The sequence below is a fragment of the Papio anubis genome, chromosome 10 (genome assembly GCF_008728515.1).
Source record: "Papio anubis isolate 15944 chromosome 10, Panubis1.0, whole genome shotgun sequence".
NCBI lineage: Eukaryota > Metazoa > Chordata > Mammalia > Primates > Cercopithecidae > Papio > Papio anubis.
Window position 1 is genome coordinate 18,637,936 of NC_044985.1, and position 24,397 is coordinate 18,662,332.

The following is a 24,397-nucleotide window of genomic DNA, read 5'->3' on the forward strand; positions in this document are numbered from 1 at the left end:
ATTTCATAAATGTTTCAGTGTTGATTACATGTTTTACCTGGTAATATTTTGTACATATTAGATTACATAAAATACATTTTAAAAATTAATTTTACCTGTTTTTCTTTACTTTTTATGTGGCTACCAGAACATTTAAAATTACATATGTGGCTTATATTACATTTCCTTTGGAGAACACTGTTCTAAATTCTACTGTGTGTGTGTGTGTGCGTGTGCATGTGTGCGTGTGGATGCATGTGCGTGCCCATGTGTGTGCGTGCGTGTGCATGTGTGCATGTGCGTGTGCATGCGTGTGTGTGCATGTGTGTGTGTGTGTTTGTGCGTGCGTGTGTGTGCATGCGTGTGTGCGTGTGCGCATGTGTGTGCGTGAAGGGTCCCTGTATTCCCAACATAGTGTCCTGTAAAAGGCCCCAGGATTCATCCATTCCTTCCTGTCTCACTTCCCTTCCTCCTTTTTTTCTTCCCTCCTCTTTGCTTGCAATGTGTCTGCTAAGTGAACCTCTGGAGGTGAGAAAGTTAAAACATTTTAACAGGGACAAGGTTGCTCAGACGGAAGGTTTCTAGTGCTTTATACCAGCCCAAAGAGTTAAGACAGTTGTGTTTTCTCTGATTTCAAGTGAACAGCACACATCTATAGAGGAGTTTTTACAGCGTATTTGTACTTTCACATGATCTAATTTTACTATCTTCATAAGTAGTATGAGGCTGGGCATGGCGGCTAATGCCTGCAATCCCAGCACTTTGGGAGGCTGAGGCGGATGGATTACTTGAGGCCAGGAGTTTGAGACCAGCCTGGTCAACATGGGGAAACCCTGTATCTACTAAAAATTAGCCGTCAATGATGGCACAGCCTGTAGTCCCAGCCACTGCCCCCCTCCACTCCTGCCCCGGAGGCGGAGGTTGCAGTGAGTGGAAACTGCTGGAAAGGCATTGCCTCAATAGTAGGGGTATGATAAGGACTCCTAGAAGTTAAGCACTACTTTAGCTCCTCTTCTCTCCTTACTCCCTAGAAGATTCAGTTGCTGGGGTGGCATATCTTTTTAAAAGTTCCTTATGGGATTCTAACATCCTTCTCCCAACTCTGCCCTGAAAATGAGCATTCTGAAGAAGGGTGGTGGTGCCATATATCCTAAACTTCATCAGAGTCTTTTGGGGAGAGAAAATGCAGATTCCTCAGCTGGCTGCTGCTGTGCTTTCCTAGGAAGCGGGATGGGTTTACATCAGACAAGTCAATCAGCATATTTGCCTGACTGGTGTGGTGGAGCCTGGGGTAAGTGGTAATATGGTTTCCACTTTTGCAAAATGCAGTCTGGCTCGCCCGAACTGCTCATGGGGGATGCGAAGGCTGGGTGCAGCTGTTGGTGTAGGTTAAGGATTGGGTGCGGGTATTGTATGAACACATCTGATCCTCCACTTCTCCCCCCAGCACCTGATACTGGTTTGTTGGGTGTGAGGGGTCATTCTTTCTTCCAGGAGTTAGCAAAAGGACAAAGGGTTGAGAGTCTCTACAGGTGTAGGTGCTGTGTAGTCTTTACATCCTGGCTTTCCTAGTCAGCTGTGACATCGTGCAGGTTACTTTAACCCTCTGTGCTTAGTTCCTTCATCTGCAAGTGGAGGTAAGGGTAGCTCCTAAAAGGGGTTGTGGGGAAAGTTGCATGCAGTTCTTCGGAAGCATCTGGCCGGCTAGTGAGCACTGGGGAATGGTCCAGCTGCTCTGCCGTGATCAATACTGTTATCTGACACTTCTGGTGAACTTCAGGCTAGGATCTGCCAGGAGGATCTGAGCAGACTTAATAGTTTTAGTAAAGAACACCTGTGAGCCCCGCGGCGGGCTCCGGCTTGAAGAAATGAGGACAGCTGGGGGTGGTGGAAGTTGGTGAAGAAGCTTGGCGGCAGGGAGGCCACCTGCAGTGTTTGGGAGTGGTCGTGGGTTTGCAGCGCTTTACAGGCTATATAAACCCTTGTGAAGAATAAACTCTGTCACCGTGGATTCTAATAAGGCTTTCTTAGAATGACTGTCCTTGCATTGGTGACTGAGCAGGACTGGGGGAAGATCCTGTTGAGCTGGAACCAGGCCAGTGCGTTGCCAAGACCATGGGGGCTAGCCTTGGGGGCTGGGTTGGGCCTGGGAGCAACCGAAAGGAAGTGAAGTCATTTTTCAGCTTTGTGTAATCAGACCATTGCCTAGAAGATAACTTCTGTTGGGAACCTTGTTATCTGGTAACTCATTTAACTTCTGAATGCTGGCCTCTTGCCCCCATCTTGCCCCCACCCTGCTGGATCTCCCGGGGCCCTGGACTCTGGCTGGCAGGAGGCGGAAGCCTGGGCCGCTAGGAAGAGGGGAGTAGGAGCCTCAGGACTGTCTTCTGCTCTGACTTCCCCTCAGTTTTCAAAACTCGCAGCGTGGTCTGGAAGAGTAGAGTTTATTTTCCCTTCTAGTAAGGGTGTGATCTTGGCCGCGGGCTTTTCGTGGGGTTGTCATATTTTATCTACTTGTTTGCATATCGAGTTCGATCTGTGGATTTTTCTCTCAGTACTTCGGGCTCTCCTTTTAGAATAGTTTCATAGATTTATTTTTTTTTTAATGAATAATAGTACCAGTGTATTTTTCTTTCTAGAAGAACCTTGCTAAACAAGTGTAAAATGGGAGTAGATATGAATATTTGGAGATTGGTGAAGTGATAAGAATGAGAATACACATTTGGCCGGGCGCGGTGACTCACGACTATAATCCCAGCACTTTGGGAGGCTGAGGCGGGCAGATCACATGAGGTTAGGAGTTTGAGACCAGCCTGACCAACATGGTGAAACCCTGGCTCTCCTTTGAAAAAAAAAAAAAAAAATTAGCTGGATATGGCAACACACGTCTGTAACTCCAACTGCTCGGGAGGCTGAGGCAGGAGAATTGCTTGAACCCAGGAGGCGGAGGTTGCAGTGAGTCGAGATCATGCCACAGCACCCCAACCTGGGTGACAGAGCAGGACTCCATCCCAAAACAAACAAGAAAAACACATGCTCCCCTTAAAGAAATGGGTCTCCTTGCAGCTCACCATGTAGTTTTCTTGTACTCGTGGTGTTAAGACCTTTTGCTGAAGACTGGCGGGTTGTCAGCTGAAACTCTGGGCCTCATTTAGGGACTTCCCTTAAATAATGTGACCAGAAGGAGATGACAGTGAGGCAAGCAAAGAGTACAAGGGTGTGTTTTTCTTTTCTAGTTGTTAGGGCTTTAACGGAATTAAAACCATATTTAGTAAATGCCGCTAATTGAGCTGCTGACTATGTACTGGGAACTTTAGGTATATTCTCTCATTTAGTCCTTAGACTAATCTTTTGAGGTTATTCATCGCCTTTTACTGTTGAAGGTAATACGGCTAAGTGATGAGTGACTTCCCTAAGGTGCTACAGTTAGGATCTGAACAGAGTTGGGATTTCAACCCAGGTTTGTTCTATCCACCCAAACATGTCATTTCCACTGTGTTATGTTGTCCCCTTAAGGAGACTTACTAATATTAGGAGGACGGGTAGAGATAACATGTATGGGATGCCTACTATGCACCAGACACGATGCTAAGTGCTTCACTATTATCTCTCTAACACCAATGACCCTGTGGGGTAGGTGCTGTTACTACTGCAATTTCACAGAAGATGAAACCGAGGTTTAGAGGTGTTAAGTGCCTTGCAAACCGTGTATTGAAGTGGGATGACCTTAGTGGTCTGAGAATCTACTGTTGGAATAATGAGCTTAGGAGCATGAATAGAAAGTGTATTTTCAGTGGATTGTCAAATATTTGTGGAGTGTCGGTGTTGCTGGGGATTCTGTGTCTGAAATACTCTTCAGAGACACCGAGAAGTGTAAGACGCACCCTGCTCTTGAGGAGTTGACAGTCTGCTTAGGAGAGTTACTACACCCAGGAGGGAAAATTTCCCAGAGGAGATGTTTGAGTTACGCAAGGCTAAGGTGGGTTTGGAAGGGGTATGTACTGGGGACAGGGAAAATAACCTGACTACGATTTGGAGGAAAGGTAGATTTCTTAGTTGGAGTAGCCCTTCCTGATTCTGGAGGGCCTCGGAGGCCAGGGTTTGATCTTAGAGATGTTGGTACCTAAGATGCCTTTTTGAAAGCCCTGCTTCAATGAGTGGGGGCTGGGGTAAGGGTGTTCCGGACGGTTCACCTGGCAGGTGTGCAGGATGAATTTGGGGGAGGGGCATGGGGCTGGAGAAAGGCCCACCAGGTTAGAAAGCTGGTGTAAGCTACTGAGTAGGAGACAGTTAAGACAGGGACTCTTGTCAGGGTTAGTAATTCAACTGGCTGTGGTTCTTAAGCAAAGGAGAGGAATGCTGAGAAAAGAGGCAGACATCTTACTGATGTGATTGAGTTGAATGCTCAGAGGAGACAGGCACATTTGTCCAGGACTGGATGATTGTCAGAGGCTCTAAGAGGAACATGCTAGTTTATTTTCCCCCACTCAGCATCCAGAAGGATTCATTGATTTGCATTCGTTATTAGAAAATTCTCCACTTTGGTTTTCTTGTCTTAGCTCTACACAGTTTCCATTCATTACCTTCACATTGTACTGAGAGAGACCCAGGTCTGACCTTCATGGCAGTTTGAGTTGGGGGGCTGTCAAAGAGGTTGCCAGAATCATCTAAAGGAGTTGGCAACAGAAGTGGCATTATGACTTGGATCCACTTTTCTTTATAGATCAATATTGGCAGCCATGAAGGCTGGCTTGTCTTGGGTGCAGAATTCAGTTTCAGTGGTTGAATGCATAGACAGCAGGAAGAGAGGATAGGGGACAATGAACAAGAGAAGAAATGCAGTGTGCAGGGAACCTGCAGGTGGTAACAGTTGAAATTCACATCAATGATCTTGCCCATTTACCACTTCATGTGCCTCCCTCTGGCTGTTCTAATCCAGCAGAAACCGATATTGTATTCTAGGGTCCTTCCCCAAATTGGAGCTACCCCCGGAATTTGAGGCTTTTAATTCCTGAAAATCTTTTAAACTAAAACTCCTTCTAGGTCAGTTGTCCCCGAGGGAATTGAGGCTCTTTTCTAGCCTGCTGTCATTGTCAACAAAAGCTTGTCTACTTGCTAATTATTCCAACTTTTAGTGAAGCAATTCAGTGAGTGATTGGTAGGAAATATGCTTTGAGAGTTGGTTTCCTAGCATTGTCCTCTTCAATAAATAAAAACGAGACCAAATTTGGGGACTTTATCTTGCCAAGGAAGAATTGTAGAGGTTAACTTCTCACATGGAGAGAGCCTTGGTGAGGATGCGCCTCAGAGATGGGCCTGTGTGAGTGGTTCTGCTTTTCTGAGGGCTTGTGCTTGGGTGCTTCCTGAGGTGCAGTTGCACAGGGTGGTTGTTCCTGAATGCAAGGGCTTACTATGATTTTCTCTTAGTCCCTCTCACTTCTGATGCTTTCTGTCCTATGAGGTCAGTCCGCTTATTAGTTAGTATGCTATATTAATAAGTATGCCAAATGACTTAACTCCTCCAGGAATGTTATTTGTTAAAAGATGAGATCTGCTGAGGCAAGAGGATCGCTTGAGTCCAGAAGGTTGAGGCTGTAGTGTGCTATAATTGTGCCTGTGAATAGCCATTCTATTCCAGCCTGGGCAACATAGTGACACCTGTCTCCAAAAAAAAAAAAAAAAAACCAAAACAAAACACATGTGAGTATGGCCACACTTAGCCTGACAGTCCCTTAATTCTGTGGTAAGGAGGCTCTGTCCTCCGGCACGGTGTTGGTAGGGTACCAGATGAAAAGATGCTGCCCTGAGATCTCTCTCCACCAGGGCTGTGTGGTAGAACTTGCTGTGATGATGGAAGTATTCTGTATCTCTGCTATCCAGTATGGTAGCCATTATCACAACTGGCTTTTGAGCATTTAAAATATAGCTAGAGCATCTGAGGAATGAAATTTAAACATTTTCTTTAGGTTGAAATAACCACACGTAGTAAGTGGCTTCCATGTTGGACAGCACTGCTCTAGCTGATGGCCAGAGATGACTGATTGCTGTATTTAGCCATAGAGCTGGGATGTAAGTCCTGGTGGGGCTGGCTCATTTGTGAGCGGAGATTTAAGACGTAGGATACTCTAATGCACATTAGAAAATTTAATATATTGCATGGGGTTGTGAGGTTATTTCATGTTGGAATTCAAAGAAGACTTTGAGTTGGAGCTGGAAGTAGGAAGAGAAGGTTTTTAGAGGAAGATGGCATGCTCATAGCATTCAGGTCTTCCAAAAAATATATCTAGGGCCGGGCGTGGTGGCTCACGCCTGTAATCCCAGCACTTTGGGAGGCCAAGGCAGGTGGATCACGAGGTCAGGAGATCGAGACCATCCTGGCTAACACGGTGAAACCCCATCTCTACTAAAAATACAAAACATTAGCCAGGCACGGTGGCGGGCGCCTGTAGTCCCAGCTACTCGGGAGGCTGAGGCAGGAGAATGGCGTGAACCCGGGAGGCAGAGCTTGCAGTGAGCCAAGATCGGGCCGCTGCATTCCAGCCTGGGCAACAGAGCAAAACTGTCTCAAAAAAAAAGAAAAAAAAATCTAGGGAGCCAGAAATGTTCTGTAACTCATGTTCCTAGGGAAGCAATGTGATATGGAAGACTCCAGGCTTGGGAGCCTGGCAGATCTGTGTTAAGATGGGGATCAACTATGCAAGGTATTTAGCTTTCTGAATCTCAGTTTCTTCTCCTGTAAGGTATGAAAAATAGTACCTCAAAGAGGCACAGCTGTGTTTGATAACTTGCCTGAGGCTCCTAGTGTCTCGGCACATAGCAGGTTCTCACTATAGGCATTATTAAGGGGAATAGGATTGGCATGTAGACACAAAGGTCCCTGAAAATGCAAAACTGCCTAAGACTAGGTTCTTGCTCCTTTCATTCATAGCCTCTGATGAGGGAGACTTACTTGTCTTTTCACACGTATTGAGCCGGGAGTGCTGAGATGATCGCAGAGACAGTCGAGTGAAGACAAGGAGAAAGGTGTGAAGAGCCTGAGTGATACGCACAGGGACCCTTGGAAATATAAGAAATATAGTGTGATAAATAAATCCTTGTCTGTGGTCAACAGTAAGGGCACAGGTTTACTCGTGCATAGTGCAGTCTTCAGAATTCTGACTTTGATTCTCTTCCTCTCCCCGAGGAGTATTAAAACTGGAGTTTACAGCTTAAACATTCTGGGTTTCTGGGCATTTATTTACATTGCACCTTGGATACTTTCTAGAGCCAGTTCCATTATCATTTCCTTATCTGGGCTTTCTGTTTATTTGAACACGTGAGGTTGATTTAGTATATTACAAGAACTGAACATTGTCTTTCAGACATCATTAGTCTTGCCTTTCTTGTCCGGCATTAAGTGCGAAATTAATGAAAAACGAAAGGGAAATTAATAACACGTTGGTGTTCACAATTCATCAGGAGACCTCACAGCAGGTATGAAATTAACTTCTCTGAATTAATACGCACCTCAACAAATCAAACGTATGGAAAAGGTTTTATTGAATATTTAGGAAATGTCCTTGAATGCTTCCTACTTTGGTAATTAGTTAGGTGTTGGGTGGTGATGAGACCATGCGCAATAGATGAGGTCACCTCAGGACCCATAGAAAGCTTTGAATCAGCTGTGTTTCTCTATAGGGATTTCACTTAGATAGATAAAACCAGATGGTTGATACAAACTTGTTTCTTGTCAATTGAAAAAGGCTTGCCCAAAGACTTGCAGTTTTGATCTCTATTAACTGCAGATTTGATCCTGGGTTCTGTGTTTCCTTGTTATGACATATGGTAAGACGGGTTTCAAAGGATACATTAGGAGGAACACATTATGGAAACTAACAGGGAGTTATAAGTCTCTATTACAACGTTCGCTGAGGTTGATAAAGGACAAGCTTTTGTTACTGAATTGTTCCTGTAATTACATCAGAAATAACGGGCAGCAGTCACCTTCCATTAGGGGTGGGAGGAAAGGATCCTTACTATTTAAGTGATCACATAAGGTGCTGAATGAATCATCCTCAGCCTCATCATGAGGAATTAAAATAGAACAGTTGACATCATCCTATAGCAGGTTTCTAAGGGACAGAAAAATGCCAGATAGTTTAAGGAAAAGAGCTGTCTGAAATAATGGCCCAGCCCACATGTTTATAGCCCATTGGCAGTGGTTCTCCAACTTGAGCATGCATCTGAGAATCACCTGGAGGCCTTGTTAAAACAGAGTGCTGGCCCCACCCCAGAGTTTCTGATTGAGTGGGCCTGTGGCAGGGTCTTAGACTTTTGCATTCCTACCTTCCCAGATGATGTTGATGTTGCTGGTTTGGAGTCTACGCTTTGAGAACCACTGGGCTAAAGGAAAGAAACACAAGTAGCTTGGGGATGGTTTAGAAAACAGAATTTTAAGATTAATACCCTGGTGCTTGTTAAAATTTTGATGACAATACCAAATTTCATTTGGGATGGTGTGCAAGTCTTGTAAAGGGAATCTGTTCTTTGTGATACTGCAAATGAACATTAAAAATGGTTGCAAACCCAGATAAGTGGTCTCCCAGCACGGTTTCATCACGTCTTGGTTAAAATTTTGGGTAAGCTTTGGCTACAGATACTATCTCTGTAATCCAAGTTAGTGATGGATTCAGAAGTTTGGCTATTTTTTTTCTCAACTGTAAATCAAACACGCTGTACCTGGGGACCATTTGTAGGAGAGCAGTCATTTTAACTAAGGGCCTTCCAGGTTGCAAGCCATTAAATCATCCTTGTCACACCTGCCTGACAAAGTAGCTGTCAGCAAAATAACTGTCAGGTGACATCCGGCACCCCCTGCTCCTATGGTTCCAGGCTTCGCACTGGTTCTAGAACTGCCCTTTTATTATACTATTAATTTATTGTTGCATTAAAGCAACAGCAACCAGAGTAATCATAATTGCTAACGTTTGTGGAAAGCTCACTGACCCTGGTGCCACACACAGACTGTGTCTCCCTTGCCTTGGCTGTGACTCCCCATTTTCATAATGAGGCCCCATGATGACCTCTGTTTTAGACACAAAAAGACGGGGGGGTTGGAGAGTCACTTGGTTGCTGTCACACAGTTTGAGAGCTGGAGCTTTGTATTTGAGCCCAGGCAGTATTAGTGACTTGGGACAGATTTTGATTTTATTGTATTTGGGGGGCATTTTTCATGGGGACTTGAGGAGAGGCCTCATTGAAATGGAAAGATGAAAGTTCTGAGTTGAGTGAACCTAAACCTATTGAAGATTACTGTTTAATATGTTCTGGCGTCAAAGACCAACCTAGATCTATGAAACTGGGCTTCACAGTATGGTGAATTAGCCGCTCTGCCCAATGTGGATGAAAGCCATGTGAAGCTAGTATTGTAATTGTCGGGCTCTTTTCTATGTGATTATCTGATGCTTGACAAGGCAGATTGAAAGTCTTAAAGTTTATAAATTTGGTCATGATTTGTTTCTAGTGCATATCAGTTGGTCTTATTTGAAATATTGTCTCTAGGCATAGAGAGGTTTTAGGCAGAACCATAGACACTCTTTACTTTTATGTTCTCAGCCACCTTTGTCTTAGATGTGGAAAAAGAGAGGGAAATCCGTGGTTGTTTTTGGCATTCAAGATTCTGAGATTCTATTGGGAGAGACATATCCCACAGGGAATAAGAGAAAGAAATGCTTGAGGTTGACCCCTTGAGAAGGGATCAACCTGACAGGTTCCAGTTCTGAAGGGCATAAGTGGGTGGGGAGGGATCAACCTGACAGGTTCCAGTTCTGAAGGGCATAAGTGGGTGGGGAGATGTGAGACCTGCAGGTCTGGAATTGGCCACCTTTGTCCTGTGCCATTGGATCCTGGGTGGGCACCACACAGCTGGGCCCTGCACCTGTATTGGCTTGTCACGGCTCACCTTTAGAGATACTTTGGGGAAGGGCAAAGACACAATGCAGGTTTCTGATAGAATGCTGTGGTAGAGTGAGAGTGTATCAAGTAGGTTATTTTGTTTGTAGGGCATTTATAACTTTCATCCAAAAAATGAAAGGAATAAATGTTGGTTGAAAATGGGTTTTCAAGGCCAGGCGCAGTGGCTCATGCCTGTAATCCCAGCACTTTGGGAGGCCGAGGCAGGAGGCTCACTTGAGCTCAGGAGTTTGAGATGAGCCTGAGCAATATAGTGAGACCTCATCTCCATAATTAAAAATATATATATATACACACACACGTATAAAAGATTGAATTGTACTTTGATGATATCCATCTACAAATGCTTTTACAGCTTAGTTATAATTAAGAAAGGGAGGGAAATTACAGCATAATCCCAAGAAGAAATTGAGGGAGCCAATTAATCTCCAAAAATTACTTTGGGTGAAATCTTGGTGAATGCTGTGGTGGTATACTGTTTTGCAAATTAGGAAGGAGAAAGGACTTTGATATTTTCTTTATCTATAGTCATAGCTAGAAATGGCTGTAAATTTCCATTAATGTTATGTACTTTGCTCTGCAGGAAATGATATTTAAGATTAGTTGAACATTAAAGCTTTTGCTGACGATAGAATTAAAGGGCCTTTTGGTTTCTTGGTGACCAGGTGTTTTGCAAATGAACAGATAGCCAAGGGTGATGCAGTAGTTTTCAGGTGACTCAGGAAGTAACTTGTCTGCTTCTTAACGTAAATCCAGATTTGAAAGCATTGGTGAAGTAAAGGATAATAAACTACTTTATATCATGAACTTTTTTTTTGAATCTTATAATCTTATCACTGGTATGGTAAGTCACCTGCCACTCATGGACAGTACTCATAAGGAAAATTGCCATATGATGCACCAAGTAGGTGTTTATGAAAACATAAAAGATTAAAAGCACTTGAAACTAAGTTGGTATCATTTAGGCTTGAGGCATATTCCATTAGCCTACACCACTACTCATGAATGAAGTGTTCTTGATCTGACCAAGATGCTGAGGATTGTTTTCTAGAAACAAATCTTGATGACTGCACTTACTAGAGCTATAGCTTTTTCCGTATCACGATAATCCATTTTCACAACCCATTCCTTCACCTCAAAGCTATCTCAGACCCTAGTTTTAAAAGGGTCACTGGCATGGATTCAATTCTTTCCAACCGTCCATCCTTTAGTAAATATGTATTGAGCCCAGACTGTTTCATGGAGATGGTGGATTTGGAATGACTGTGGGTTGAGCCTATTCTCCTAAGTTGCCCAAGCATACAAACCTCTGTTACTGCTCAGGGCTTGTTGACACAGACAAAAATGTTAATAGTTTATGCGGTTTGTGGGAATTGGCTTTATTTGGATTAAAAATAACAAAACTCTTCCAGAAACTTTTCAGACGATTATACAGTATGCTCTTCCATGAAGTCCTTAAGAATAAGGTAGTCCTAAGACGACAGTCAGCTTGAAGGTGGATCTGTCCCTCCCTCCCTTACTATTGAGGTCCTTCTCCATTTTACAATTTTCTGCTCATACAGTCCATGAACATCAGAAACATACATATCTGTTAATGGACATATTTTTCCCTGTTTTCTTTTTTATAAAGGAGTTTTGTAGAGGGAAAATAGCCAAATCAGAAGCACATAGTGTGTGTATATATATGTGTGTATATATACACACACACACACACACACACACACACACATATATATTTATTTATTTTTTGAGACTGAGTTTTGCTGTATCACCAAGGCTGGAGTGCAATGGTGTAATCTCGGCTCACTGTAACCTCTGCCTCCTGGGTTCAAGTGTTTCTCCTGCCTCAGCTTCCCTGAGTAGCTGGGATTACGGGCACGCACCACCATGCCCAGCTAATTTTTGTATTTTTAGTAGAGATGGGGTTTCGCCATGTTGGCCAGGCTGGTTTTGAACTCCTGACCTCAGGTGATCTGCCTGCCTCAGCCTCCAAAGGCGCTGAGATTCCATGCATGAGCCACTGTGCCTGGCCGAGATATATTTCTAAAATGACTTTTTATTGCTGCTTTTGGTTTTATTCTTCAGGGAGAAACAGCTACAAGGAATCTATTTGAACAAACAGGCTTGTAATTCGATTGGGTTTATTTCATACTGTAAACGCCTTAGTTTTTTTGTGTGTATATGTATACTTGGGACTGTGTGTATATATTAATGTAGGCTACTCCGGAAAGCATTAGGATTGGTAAGAGCTTCGGTTTAATGCTTCCTGAGACCTGGGACAAGAAGCAGTTTTGTGCAGAGGCTCTGTCTTTGCCAAGTGTCACCTTACTCCCGCTGAACTAATAATGGATGGATTTGGATCCTAACAAGTGATATAATAATTTTTAGACAAATGCCTCTGGGTGTTGAAGTGATAGGGCCGCCCACCTAGCTATTTTTAAGTATCTTTTTTTGGGAGATGATCTTAAAGGCAGTTGGGCTCCAAAAAACGGAGAACCGAAGTTCATACAAGCTCTTTGTCAGCCTGTTTGCAATGGATCAAGTCCTTTAAGAGGAGGAACTTAAGACTGTCATTGTCCTTGTGATTTCAGAAGGGATTCCTGTTCTAAAGTGGACATTGGAGGAGGCTCCATTAGGCCATGTAAGTACTATAGTGAGCAGATACTCACCTGGGCTAAGCAGAGAGCCGGGATATTTGCCCTTGTCAGGGAGAGGGGCAAGTTGTGTAGAGCAGTCCCATGTTATGATTTGGGGCCATTAAAATACACTTTGGCACTCTGGTCCCAAAGAGCAAGGGGGTGGCTCTCTTAGTACCACCCATAATCCTGAGAGGACATCTCTGGCTGTCTGGTGAAGGCCTGGTAGAATTTTTTCAGAGTAATTGGACAACATTATTTTATGTGTATAGAATTATGAAGTGACTTCTTACTTATGAATTAAGAAGGCTATTTTTCACTTCAGTCATTATCAGTACAAATTTATTGAGCTTGACCATGGCCACTTAATTCTTATGTAGAAATGCTGGCCCTTTAGAGCAGGCCCAACCTGGGCCCAACATGCATCATCATGGTGTCAGTGGAAGGAAGCCCACTGACCTAGAGCGTGTGACTCCTAAAGACCGTATAGTCTCTGAACTGTGTGTGTATCAAGGAACCATTGCTCCAAGAAACATATTTTCTTAAGTCCTCAATTCTGAACATATTTTATGGAGGAAGGAATTTGCTAAGTACTTCCTTATTTTTTTTTATTATTTTTGAGACAGAGTCTCACTCTTGCCCAGGTGGAATGCAGTGGTGCGATCTCAGCTCACTGCAAGCTCCGCCTCCTTGGTTCATGCCATTCTCCTGCCTCAGCCTCCCAAGTAGCTGGGACTACAAGCGCCTGCCACCACGCCTGGCTAATTTTTTTTTGTATTTTTAGTAGAGACAGGGTTTCATCGTGTTAGCCAGGATGGTCTTGATCTCCTGACCTCGTGATCTGTCTACCTCGGCCTCCCAAAGTGCTGGGATTACAGGCATGAGCCACTGTGCCCGGCCAGTACTTCCTTATTTTAACCGTCTGAATTGTTTGTAGCACTTAAACCCACTGCCTAGGCAGACCCTTGAGAAGTTACCTTGGTAAATCAGGTGTTTACCTTGGAGCAGAACATTTAGATTTCACAGGCCGATAGGAATTGGGTGTCAAGGTTATGGGGTCAACAGAATGAAACATGAAACATTTCTAATTCTTGTTTCTTTTATGTATGTGGGTCTTTGAACACACTTTGTCTCTGACAACATCACAGGAGAAAAAACACCCCAGCATCCCACAACTAGATGAATGTCTTGATATGAATAAAAGCATTAACGTTAGAGCTAGGAAATCGTGTGACCATGTGACTTCTATCTAAGGCTTCTCTCTAGGTGTCACCTTGAGAGTTTGTCCCACTGAGAGAAACCAGAGAAACAGGAAATGTGTCCTTTGGAAACTCAAAGGGATTTTTAATCTCTAAAAACACGAGATTTTTGTCTCAAATACAAGCATATTTAATCCATCCTTCCCTGTCCCCCGTATATATATCCCACACCCTGCTTAATAGGAATGTGACTTCATTTTAGGGACTGGACAACTGAATAATCTGTCTTCCAGGGTCTGTTTCCCCTGAAACTGGTTTCAAGCTGCCAGGTAGGGAAGTCTGCTCTTCGAGGGTTGCCAGGCGGGGCAGCTGGAGATAGTAGGCTGGCACTGGGGAGGCTGGAGCTGGGTCTGTCAGCCCTGCCACCCAGTGCTGTGGTTTCTGCTCTGGGAAAGATGAGCGTCTTCTGCCTTTACTGTGCTGCGATTCTCACGGCAGTATCTGCGCCCCCTTGTTCTCAGCTCTGCACCATGTGGGTTTGACAGCCTTCATGTGGCAGGCAGACGTGCTGGCGTCATATGGGACTCCTGGGCTGTGTCTTTCTGCCACCAAATATGTTGTCGCTTTCCCCCTCCAGCATGTCATGTACCTAGCTGCCTTTGGAGAGGCCTCTTGGCTCTTTGAGCAATAACTACCGAAAGAGCAGCTGTCTGTCAGCCTCCTCCAGAGCCGTCGGCTTGGGCTGTTGTCAACCTGTTGTTGGAGGAGTTCCCAAAGCAGCAGACTTAACTGCCATTGACATTTATAACTCGAAAGCCATATCACAGATGACTTTACATGCCTTGTAATCCTTTACATAGCCTTCAGCATATAAAGCACGTGGCCTCTACATGCCTTCTCCACCTTAGAGAGTAAGGAAATAGTTGGGTCATCCTGAAGGTGACGAAGTGACTCACTGTTCTCCCCCACCCATGTTATAAATCATCATCTCTCTTCTGACTTAGCATAAAGCCAGGACAACTTCTTTCTACTTTAGATTTATGTGCGATCATATGAAGTCAGTTTAGACTGGGGAAGAGTATTAGCTTCTAAGCCCAAATGAGCCTTTAACTCTGGCAGCCACAGAGCCTGTGATAAGAGGGTATCCCTGGGAACTGGATGTCAGGAAACGTTTCTCACATGGCCAGTGGATCTTCTGTCTGGTCGGTTATGCCCTAGTTTCTCAGAGAGCCTGTTTCTACATCTCAAATCTTAAGACATAACTGGGAGAGAAAGATGCCATGTTCCTGGTGCAAGTAAAAAACCATACCACCCCAGTGGATCTGAGAAACACGTACTGCCAAAGAAAGTAGAGAAAGGGCAGAATTGGAATGGATTTTAGTTACCATGGGTCTGGCTAGACATTCTTTGAGGGCTAGCGCTGGCTTCACTCCCCTCTATGCCCTCTGTGGCTAGTGCCAGTGGCTGGCACAGAGCAGCATATGAGCTGAATGAGTATAAAGCAGTCTTATTTTTAGGCAGTAAAAGTTTTGTTTCATTTTATTTTTACCTGGGTAGCACAGACATTGAAACATGTTAATCAACAAATGCAGAGTACGAGATTAAAAACTAATGACGTTTTCCTGTTGGCATCAAAGACGAATAATTTGAGACAAGTCATGGGAACTAGACAGCAAGTCTTAAATGTGATTAAAATAAAGCACCTTCATTGTCTCTGCTCAGATTTCTTCCTGTGCTTCCCAGGATGTTGGTCAGTCATATCTTATAAAAGGCCAATGCCTGATCTTGACTGGGATGCATAGCTTGCCTAGCGTTGGGCAGAAATAGGCCTTTTGAACCCATTTGATGGTGGCCATGGGCTTTGGCAAGATTGTTAGCTGAGGAATGTTGTCACCTCTTCTGGGCACTTTGCTTGTAGTACATGTCAGTATCCCATCTCAGTCCTCATTCTCAGAGCCTGGGAAGTGGCTCAGAATCCCTCTGGTTGCACTCTAGACACCACTGCCCATTGACAGAGTGAGTGGCAAGGTTGATGAGACCTTGCTTCCCTTCTGGCCCATGGGCAGGGTGGGGCTGTGGGCCAGCCCGTATCTCCCTACCAGGGAGTATGTGGAGCAGCAGAGCAGTATTCTTTCACCCACAGTGTCCAGGTCCGCTGCATCTAATCAGAATTCTGGTTCATGGCAAGAGGTTTTCATGTTTCTTTGTCTTCCCCTAGAAAATGTCTAAATATTACTAAATATTTCAAATATCCACACAAGTACAGAGAGTGAATAGGGCAGGCTGTCATGTACCTACCCCCCATATTCCCTGCCTTTCTGATCTTGCTGTTAATATGTCTTATTAACTTTGGAAGATACTTGCTTTGGCTTGTGTTAAAATTGCTGTTATTTTGTCCCTGGAAATTCTGAAATGTGTGGTTGGCCTGGGACTCAGACCTATCAGGAACTCTAGTGTACCTCCTCTCTGAGGAAGGTTGGCACTACCTGAATCCACCCTTAGCTACGGGTGCCTTTGTTCTGTTGTTAGATCACTGCCATCATTTCCCCTCTTAATTCAGTTTCAAGGAGCCGTGAGTGTGTGAGAGAGAATCCCCTTCCTCTTTCTTCCCTCCTCCTCCAGCTAGTTCGGGACTCCCCTGTGATGGGGTGATTCAGTGGGTCCTACTTGGTGGAGCTAATGCTGTCTCCACATCCTGTTCCCTTCCCATAATACTTCATCATCGTTGATGACACTTTGTGAATAATTTCTTGTTTCTCACCAAGCCAGGTTTGGGATTTCTCCATGTGTGTCCACCTCCCTGGAAGAAAGGGGTGGAAGCCGCTTTACTTTGCCACTGGGGTTTAGAGTGATGGATAGATGGCATCCGTCGGGCAGGTGGAGGTGCTTCCTCAGGTTAATTAATGTGGGTAGGGCCCATGGACAGGATTCTAGTTATATTGGATATTTTCCGGGAGCAGAGTCCTGGGTTATTTTATGATAGCTTACAATCATGTTGTTTTATGACTAGTCATCCATTTAATTGTTTGTTTTGGCCAGAGCCTCAGGATGACTTATCGGAATTGGTGCCCATGGCTAGCACGTTGGAAGGGCTGGGGAAGGTTAAGACTACTGTTCATGGAGGAAGGCGCCACCTTGAGAGGAAGGCTGAAGGGAGTTGCTGGGCCAGAAGATGGAGGAGAGCTCCCTAAGAGTAAAGCAGGAAGGATTGGGAAGTGGATATGGAGGCCTTGGGAATTGGCTGAAGAGTTTTGGGACTCTGGGATGGAGGAAAAATAGTTCTTAAAAATTCTAGGCTCGATGCAGTGGCTCACGCCTGTAATCCTAGCACTTTGGGAGATCAGCGTGGACAGATCACGAGATCAGGAGATCGAGACCAGCCTGGCCAACATGGTGAAACCCCTTCTTTATTAAAAATACAAAAATTAGCCGGGTGTGGTGGCACGCACCTGTAATTCTAGCTACCCGGGGAGGCTGAAGCAGGAGAATTGCTTGAATCCAGGAGGTGGAGGTTGCAGTGAGCCGAGATCACGCCACTGCACTCCAGCCTGGGTGACAGAGTGAGACTCCATCTTAAAAAAAAAAAAAAAAAAATTCTAAACCATCATGAACTGATGGTTTACAATAAGAATAAATGACTGGAAAAATGAAATTTAAGAAGTCTGTAATACAGGCCTCTAATTTTATTAGATTCAAAGACATAATATTACCTTAGCAAATTGCTATAAAAGTTTCTAGAACACTTACCTTCAATTTCAGTATTGATCATAGAGCAGAAACAAATACTTGGTGGACTGGCAGTGTGTTGTGGGCTCCCCTTGGAGTGGCACTGACCTTGGAGAGGTGGAGTCTCAGCTTTGTTTCTGCCCTTGGATGCCAGGAGGCCCATCCTGACCTCCGAGGGTCTTGTTTTTTAGGCTACAGGATGAAAGTGGTGGTTTAACAGGTGACTGGCCTCTTGACAGGGCATGTAGGACTGGGAACAGGTGCTTGTTTCTGAGCCTCTGCCCAGAAGGGCTCTTCTCAGGGCTCTTTCTGGAAAGGACACGCTGGAGTTATCTCATACACACCCTCAGCCACCATGCCCAGATATCTGACCCACTCATTTGAAAGGCATGTGTCCTGTGATAGAGACCTCCTGTAACCAATGAACCTGTGTGTGTGTGTGTGTGTGTGTGTGTGTCTTTGTCTATAGTAATCTTGCACCCAGTGTAAGTTTTTTCTTGTTCATAGTTTTAGGTTGATAAACAGTTCTGTGGGATGGGAGGGAATGACCTCTTTAAAGAAGTCCTGTAGCAACCCAGGCTAAACAGGCCTTGACTTTTTGAACACAGTTTCTGTAGGTCATCCTGCTGTAACTGTCATTCCAGCCCACAGGCCTGGGGGGACCTGGTGGAGGAGCCAGCCTGGAGGCTTTTATGGCGGGGCCTGGCCGTGGTTAGCGTCACTTTCTATTCGCATTCTGTTGCCAAGAACACAGTCCCCTGGCCACCCCTGGCAGGGAAGTGAGGTCCAGCTGTGTGCCCAGGAAGATGACGAGAGTGCGGATTTCAGCGAGTAGCTGGCATTCCCCTCGCCTGCCATTTCCCATTCTTCTGATTCACTGATCAGAATCTTACTATTGCATTCTTCTGTCCAAATGAACTCATGTATTCATCTATTACGCCTGGGCATGATGGTCAGGCATGAAATTTTTATGCACTGGGGTAAGAAACAATGGCAAGCAGAGAATGGAAGTTGCCTCAGAATTAATGACCAGTGCTCATGCAGGCTCGCAGTCGGCAGCGTGAAATGGCCGATGCTGACAATGAGAGTGAATTGGTGATGTGCCATAGGCTGCATTTGGATTTTGTTTAAAAAGTCAAGATATTGGAGTTGAGAGTAGTGCTCGGTTCTCAAAGTAAACAGAACTTAAGCAGAGGGAAACTGCATAGGTGCTATCGGTGTGAGGGCAGTCGGTAACCCATGATGAAATGTGGCAGAGGTAATGTCATGTGATTTTAGAAAACTTAAATAGCTGTGATATTTGCATAAGTGTGCTTTTTTTCTTCCTGCAGTGGTGAATTAAAGACAAAGCCTTTTTTTTTGTTTTTGTTTTTGTTTTGCTCTCAAATCAGAGAGGCCAGAGTCAGAACATAGAGGTGAGATTTTGGGAGTGAGTTTGGGAGAGATTCTAGGCATCAAACTTTTAGGCTGTAAAAACGTGTGAAACTAAAACTTCTAAAAATTCCTTCTAGAGCCAGTGTTTCATAGGGCGTCAATCAGGAAAACTGGACTAGGCATTTCTAACAGATTCTAATACAGATAATTGCACATTTGGGTGACGGAAGAAGAGAGTTATCAGACTGTTACAGCAACCCAGAGATTTGTAACCTCAGGAAGATGTCCACCCCCAGGACTGTGGAGGCAGGGTGGTGGGGGTGGCAGCTGATGGAAAGGGCCCTTTGGAGAGAGCTGTCTCCCTGGAGAAGGTTATTCAACCCAGCAAATGGAGTTGGGAGAGAGACCCAGACACCTTTCCGTCCCAGCTTCTGATGGTACCTCCCACAGACCAGCACTACTAGAAACCAGGTGGGAAGGGAGCTTGGGAAATGTAGTTTCCTGTGATATTTGTAAAAGGACAAAGCATGCAGAGAATGGATTTGAGTGCAACAAGGCAGATGGCTGTGGCACAGGGATTATAACATTGGTACAAAGGAAGATAAGTAGAGGAGTAAGAGATTGCTCTAGGGAAAGAACTTGAATTCTTGATTCCCTTCCACCATGCCACATTCCTTCCTCTGTGGCTTTAACACCTGTGTCCTCTCTTCATGTTTCTGTCAGGCTCTTTACACTGCATGATATTTACATATTTGACTCCTTGTTAATAAGTAACATTTACCGAATGTTTCCTGTGTGCTATATCTGCATTAATTCATTGACTCATCAAAGCCATCTGTGAAGGCAGGTATAGTCCATCTTCATTATTCTCAGATTTCTGTATTGGTGAATTTGCCCCCTCATTAATACTTATTAGTAACCCTGAAATCAATACTCTGCGCTTTGCTGGTCATTCACAGACATGCACAGTGGAAGATTTGAGTTGCCTGTGTCCATGTTCCCAGCTGAGGATGAACAAGGCCTTCTTGCTTCAGCTCTCATATTGCAAATAAGTGTTCTTCTTCTATCTGGTTAGTACTGTGTTTATCCTTTTGTTGTGCCCTTTTTTTTAAAAAGTGATTTTGCTGCTTAAAATGGCCTCCAAGCATAGTGCTGAGGGGTTGTCTAGTGTTCTTGAGCACAAGAAGGCTGGAGAAGGCTGTGATGTATCTCAGGGAGAAAATATCTTTGCTAGATAAGCTTCATGCAGGCGTAAGTTGTAGTACGGTTGGCTGTGATTTCAGTGTTAAAGAATCAACAACATAAGGTGTCTTCAAACACACGCATCAACTATGCATTGATCAGTTGGTGAAAATGTTGTGACCAGAGGCTCGCAGGTACCTAACCCTGTATCCTCTCTAGGAGCAATGTTTCAGGATTCACTAATTCAGTGCCTGCAGAGACTTTATAGAACAAGACCACTGTGGGCACTGCAAGTTGACTGTCCTATTCTCAGCTTATAAAGAGACTGAGGCAAGTGGAAGTCTAGAAGTTGTCCAGGGTCGTCCTGTAGGATTGGAACCCAGGCAGTCTGATCCCCAATCCTTTATTCTTACCTGTTCTGCTTTCTTGCTCTTCGTATCTGCTTCGTGCTCTTTTACACTTCTGAATCTGTCAGAGGCATTCGAACGAGATTGACTCCATCTTCAATAGGGGCGAAATATGAGAATGAGACCTGCCGGGCTGCATTCCCAGGAGGTGAGGCATTCTTAGCTCACAGGATGAGGTAAGAGGTTGGCACAAGATACAGGTCACATAGACCTTGCTGCTAAAACAGGATGTGGTAAAGAAGCGGCCAAATCCCACCAAAACCAAGATGGCGATGAAAGAGACCTTTGGTCATCCTCACTGCTCACTACAGGCTGATAATAATGCGTTAGCCTGCTAAAAGACTCTCAGCAGCACCGTGACAATTTACAAATGCCATGACAACGCCCAGAAGTTATCCTATATGGTCTAAAAGGGAGAGGAACCCTCAGTTCCAGGAACTCCCCACCCCTTTCCCAGAAAATATTTCACTACTTGTTTAGTATATAATCAAGAAATAACTGTAAGTGTACTCAGTCCAGCAGCCCATGCTGCCTGTGGAGTAGCCTTTCTTTTGTTTCTTCTCTAACGAACTTGTTTTCACTTTATGGACTCCCTCTGAATTCTTTCTTGTGGGAAATCTAAGAACCCTCTCTTGGGGTCTATATTGGGACCTCTTTCCAGTAACAAATCTGCTGTGGTTGCTGCTGGAACCAACCTGAGGGCTATTTTTGATACTCAAATTCCTCTTGGTAAAGCCAGCAGGTACCACTGGTTGAGAATCAGGATGCTTGTAATCCTGGAGTACAACCACCTATTTGATAGGATCAGTTCACACAGCAACACTGTGAAGCATGCATTACCCTTCATTTCAGAAATAAAAACTGAGATCTTGGAAGGCCATGATTTGGTTATGGTTCCCATGGTTAGAAAGCGGCAGAATGTGCCTCCAAATGCCTTGCTCTTGTTACTATACCAAGGCTGGCTCAGGACTAGGCTCTGTGGGGACCGCACTCCTGTCCTCACCACTGTTGTCATCTGCCGCTTCCGCTCTGCTTTGACCTGACCTGGAGAAAGCACATAACGTTAGAACTGTGTGTAAAATAAGATTCTGAGAAGGGGACCAGGAATGTTTTCTTTAGGGGCCAGGAATTTTTTCTTTAAAATGCCCATTTCCATGTTTACAGAAAATCTTTTATAGGGTGGAATAACGTTCTTGGAAAGATGTTTGTTTGTTTTTCTTTTCAAGGGGCACATTTTTGAAAGAAAACAAAGGGACAATAATTTGAAAGGGCTGCGGATACTTTCTCAGCGATATCCTGTCTCACCTAAACATTTGTTCTCATTTCTTTCTCTAGTTTCCTTTGTGTATTTAAGTGTCTTTATTTGAATACTAGATATACATGTTAAGAATTCAAAAGGTACTTTGAAGTCTTCCTCCCCAGAAGTAAGCAACGTACCTGATTTCTTGTGTACTCTTCCAAAGTTGTTCTAACAGTGACTCTCAACCAGGGACAATTTTGTTCTCCATGGACATTTTTCACATCTTGGTGGAGGTTGGGAGAGTGTTATTGGCAGCTTCCAGTAGGTAGAGCCCAGGGATGCTGCCAAACATCCTACAATGCACAGGACAGTCCCCACAGCCAAGAATTACCCAGTCCAAATAGTAGTGTTGAGATTGAGAAACCCTGCTGTACAGTCATGTAAACCAGAAGGGCTTACGTGTGTCCACAAGAGTTTTATGCCTAAACTTGTTTTTCTTGTGTGGTCAGGAGGTTTTTGTTGGTGTGGTTCCTTTTGTGTCCTGAGGGTGGGGCAACGGAAAAGGTCCTCTCCAGGTGCAGCTGTTGTGAGCGGGCTCATTGTCTGTAGAGACTGAAAACAATCTGATCTGACTTCAGCCAGTCTGTTTTTTTGTTTTCTTTCTTTCTTTTTTTTCAATCACAATGCATGGGCAGTTCTAAGCTGGTGATAAAATACTTCCTAAAAAGTCTTTGGTTTGTCTAAATTCTAAATAATTGCTACTGTCACTAATTATATATGTATAAATATACACATATATATTTAAATATGCACTTCAGATTAGTGCACTTCTTACACCTTAATTGTTGCATGCCACATGAAAGTTAATTTGGAGAACTTCCTATTACACAGTTGGTCGTAATGCACATGGACTCAGCTCCACACTTTGCCTTGAATAAACTCCTGTTTAGAATTGTCGGAGCTTCCTCTAGGTGCAGTTCACATCTCTAGCCCTTATGGTACAATATGCTCTTATGTTTAGAGATTCGTAATAAGCAATGATAGCACAGTTTAAGGCGAAGAAACAGAACTTGAGTTTCTTCACTTCCCTCATTGTGTGTGATCACTAGGAGATTTTATGTGTGACTAAAATGTAGAACGGTGAAGAAGTGAACTGTGAGTATAACATCTGGTTAAGTGCATATGGTATGCTTTGGTAGTTTATAGAAGAAATATAAAATTGAGTCTCAGAAATAACTTTAAAATTGATACTCTTTCTAAATAGTTTTCAAAAGTAAATGATTCAAAAGGATGTTATGATTATTGATTATTACATGATTAATGTTAGAAATAATTTTGTATGGAGGAGGGAATTTCAAATAGTGATCTGACCTGTTGTCATCTCTGATAGCTATATGCCATACACAGGATGGTTGAGATCTTTAAGAGAAATGAGTGAGAGAATGAAAGCAGGCCCAATAAAACTATATGCTGGCTGGGCGCGGTGGCTCAAGCCTGTAATCCCAGCACTTTGGGAGGCCAAGATGGGCGGATCACGAGGTCAGGAGATCGAGACCATCCTGGCTAACATGGTGAAACCCCGTCTCTACAAAAAAAATACAAAAAACTAGCCGGGCGAGGTGGTGGGCGTATGTAGTCCCAGCTACTCGGGAGGCTGAGGCAGGAAAATGGCGTAAACCCGGGAGGCGAAGCTTGCAGTGAGCTGAGATCCGGCCACTGCACTCCAGCCTGGGCGACAGAGCGAGACTCCATCTCAAAAACAAACAAACAAACAAAAAAAAACTGTATGTTATTTCTGTTAATCTGTGGCATCTGTCCACAGGAAAATGGTGCTGTTTTAAATGCTATGTAGAATTGAAATTCTGACCCATGACGGTCTTTGTGAGAGTAGACCAAACTCTGCCCTTCACCCTCAGTATTTTAAGACTTTGTGTTGATTGATACATTTATACAAAGAACAGTGCACACATCATTGGTATGCAGCATGATTTACAACCAAACACACCTGTTAGGAGTACCCAGGTGGAGAAACAAAACATACACAGCCCCTGGAAGCTTGCGTTCCGTTTCCGGTCACTGTCACCGCCACCCCATCCCAAGTGTACTTAATCACTGCATTGACTTCTAACAGCACAGATCAGTTTCACCTGTTTTTCTTTGTTACATAAATGGAATTATATAGTACAGATTATAAGATGATGATGATGATGATTATTATTATTTTGAGACAGAATCTCGCTTTGTCGCCCAGGCTGGAGTGCAGTGGCTCAGTCTCGGCTCACTGCAAGCTCCGCCTCCTGGGTTCACGCCATTCTGTCGCCTTAGCCTCCTGAGTAGCTGGGACTACAGGCGCCCACCACCATGCTCAGCTAATTTTGTTTTTGTATTTTTAGTAGAGACAGGGTTTCACCGTGTTATCCAGGATGGTCTCGATCTCCTGACCTCATGATCCACCCGCCTTGGCCTCCCAAATTGCTGGGATTACAGCCATGAGCCACTGCACCCGGCCGTAAGATTAATTTTTAACCAATTTATTGGTTTTGATTCTAACTGTTGATATTTGAAATATTCCCAAATATGGCAATTAAACTGGGCAATTTTCAGTGGTAGATTCACAAAAATTCCTTGTTCCATGTATGGGCTCACTAATCGAAATACTTTTCTTCAAGGTAGTAAAATTTAATATGGTTGCTTTCATAATGA

At 44.0% G+C, this 24,397-nt stretch overlaps 1 protein-coding gene across 4 annotated transcripts in view; it reads left to right on the forward strand.

The window, feature by feature from the left end:
* MGAT5 (alpha-1,6-mannosylglycoprotein 6-beta-N-acetylglucosaminyltransferase) overlaps positions 1-24,397 on the forward strand; it is a 326,803-nt gene that overhangs the window by 37,283 nt on the left and 265,123 nt on the right. Inside the window, exon 1 of one of the 4 annotated variants that reach the window (XM_021924278.2) lies at positions 2,036-2,078. The exons of the other annotated variants lie outside the window; for them this stretch is intronic. The gene's annotated coding sequence lies outside the window, so the exon portion shown is untranslated. Of the gene's footprint in view, positions 1-2,035; positions 2,079-24,397 lie in introns of those variants that run through there. 4 annotated transcript variants of the gene reach the window in all.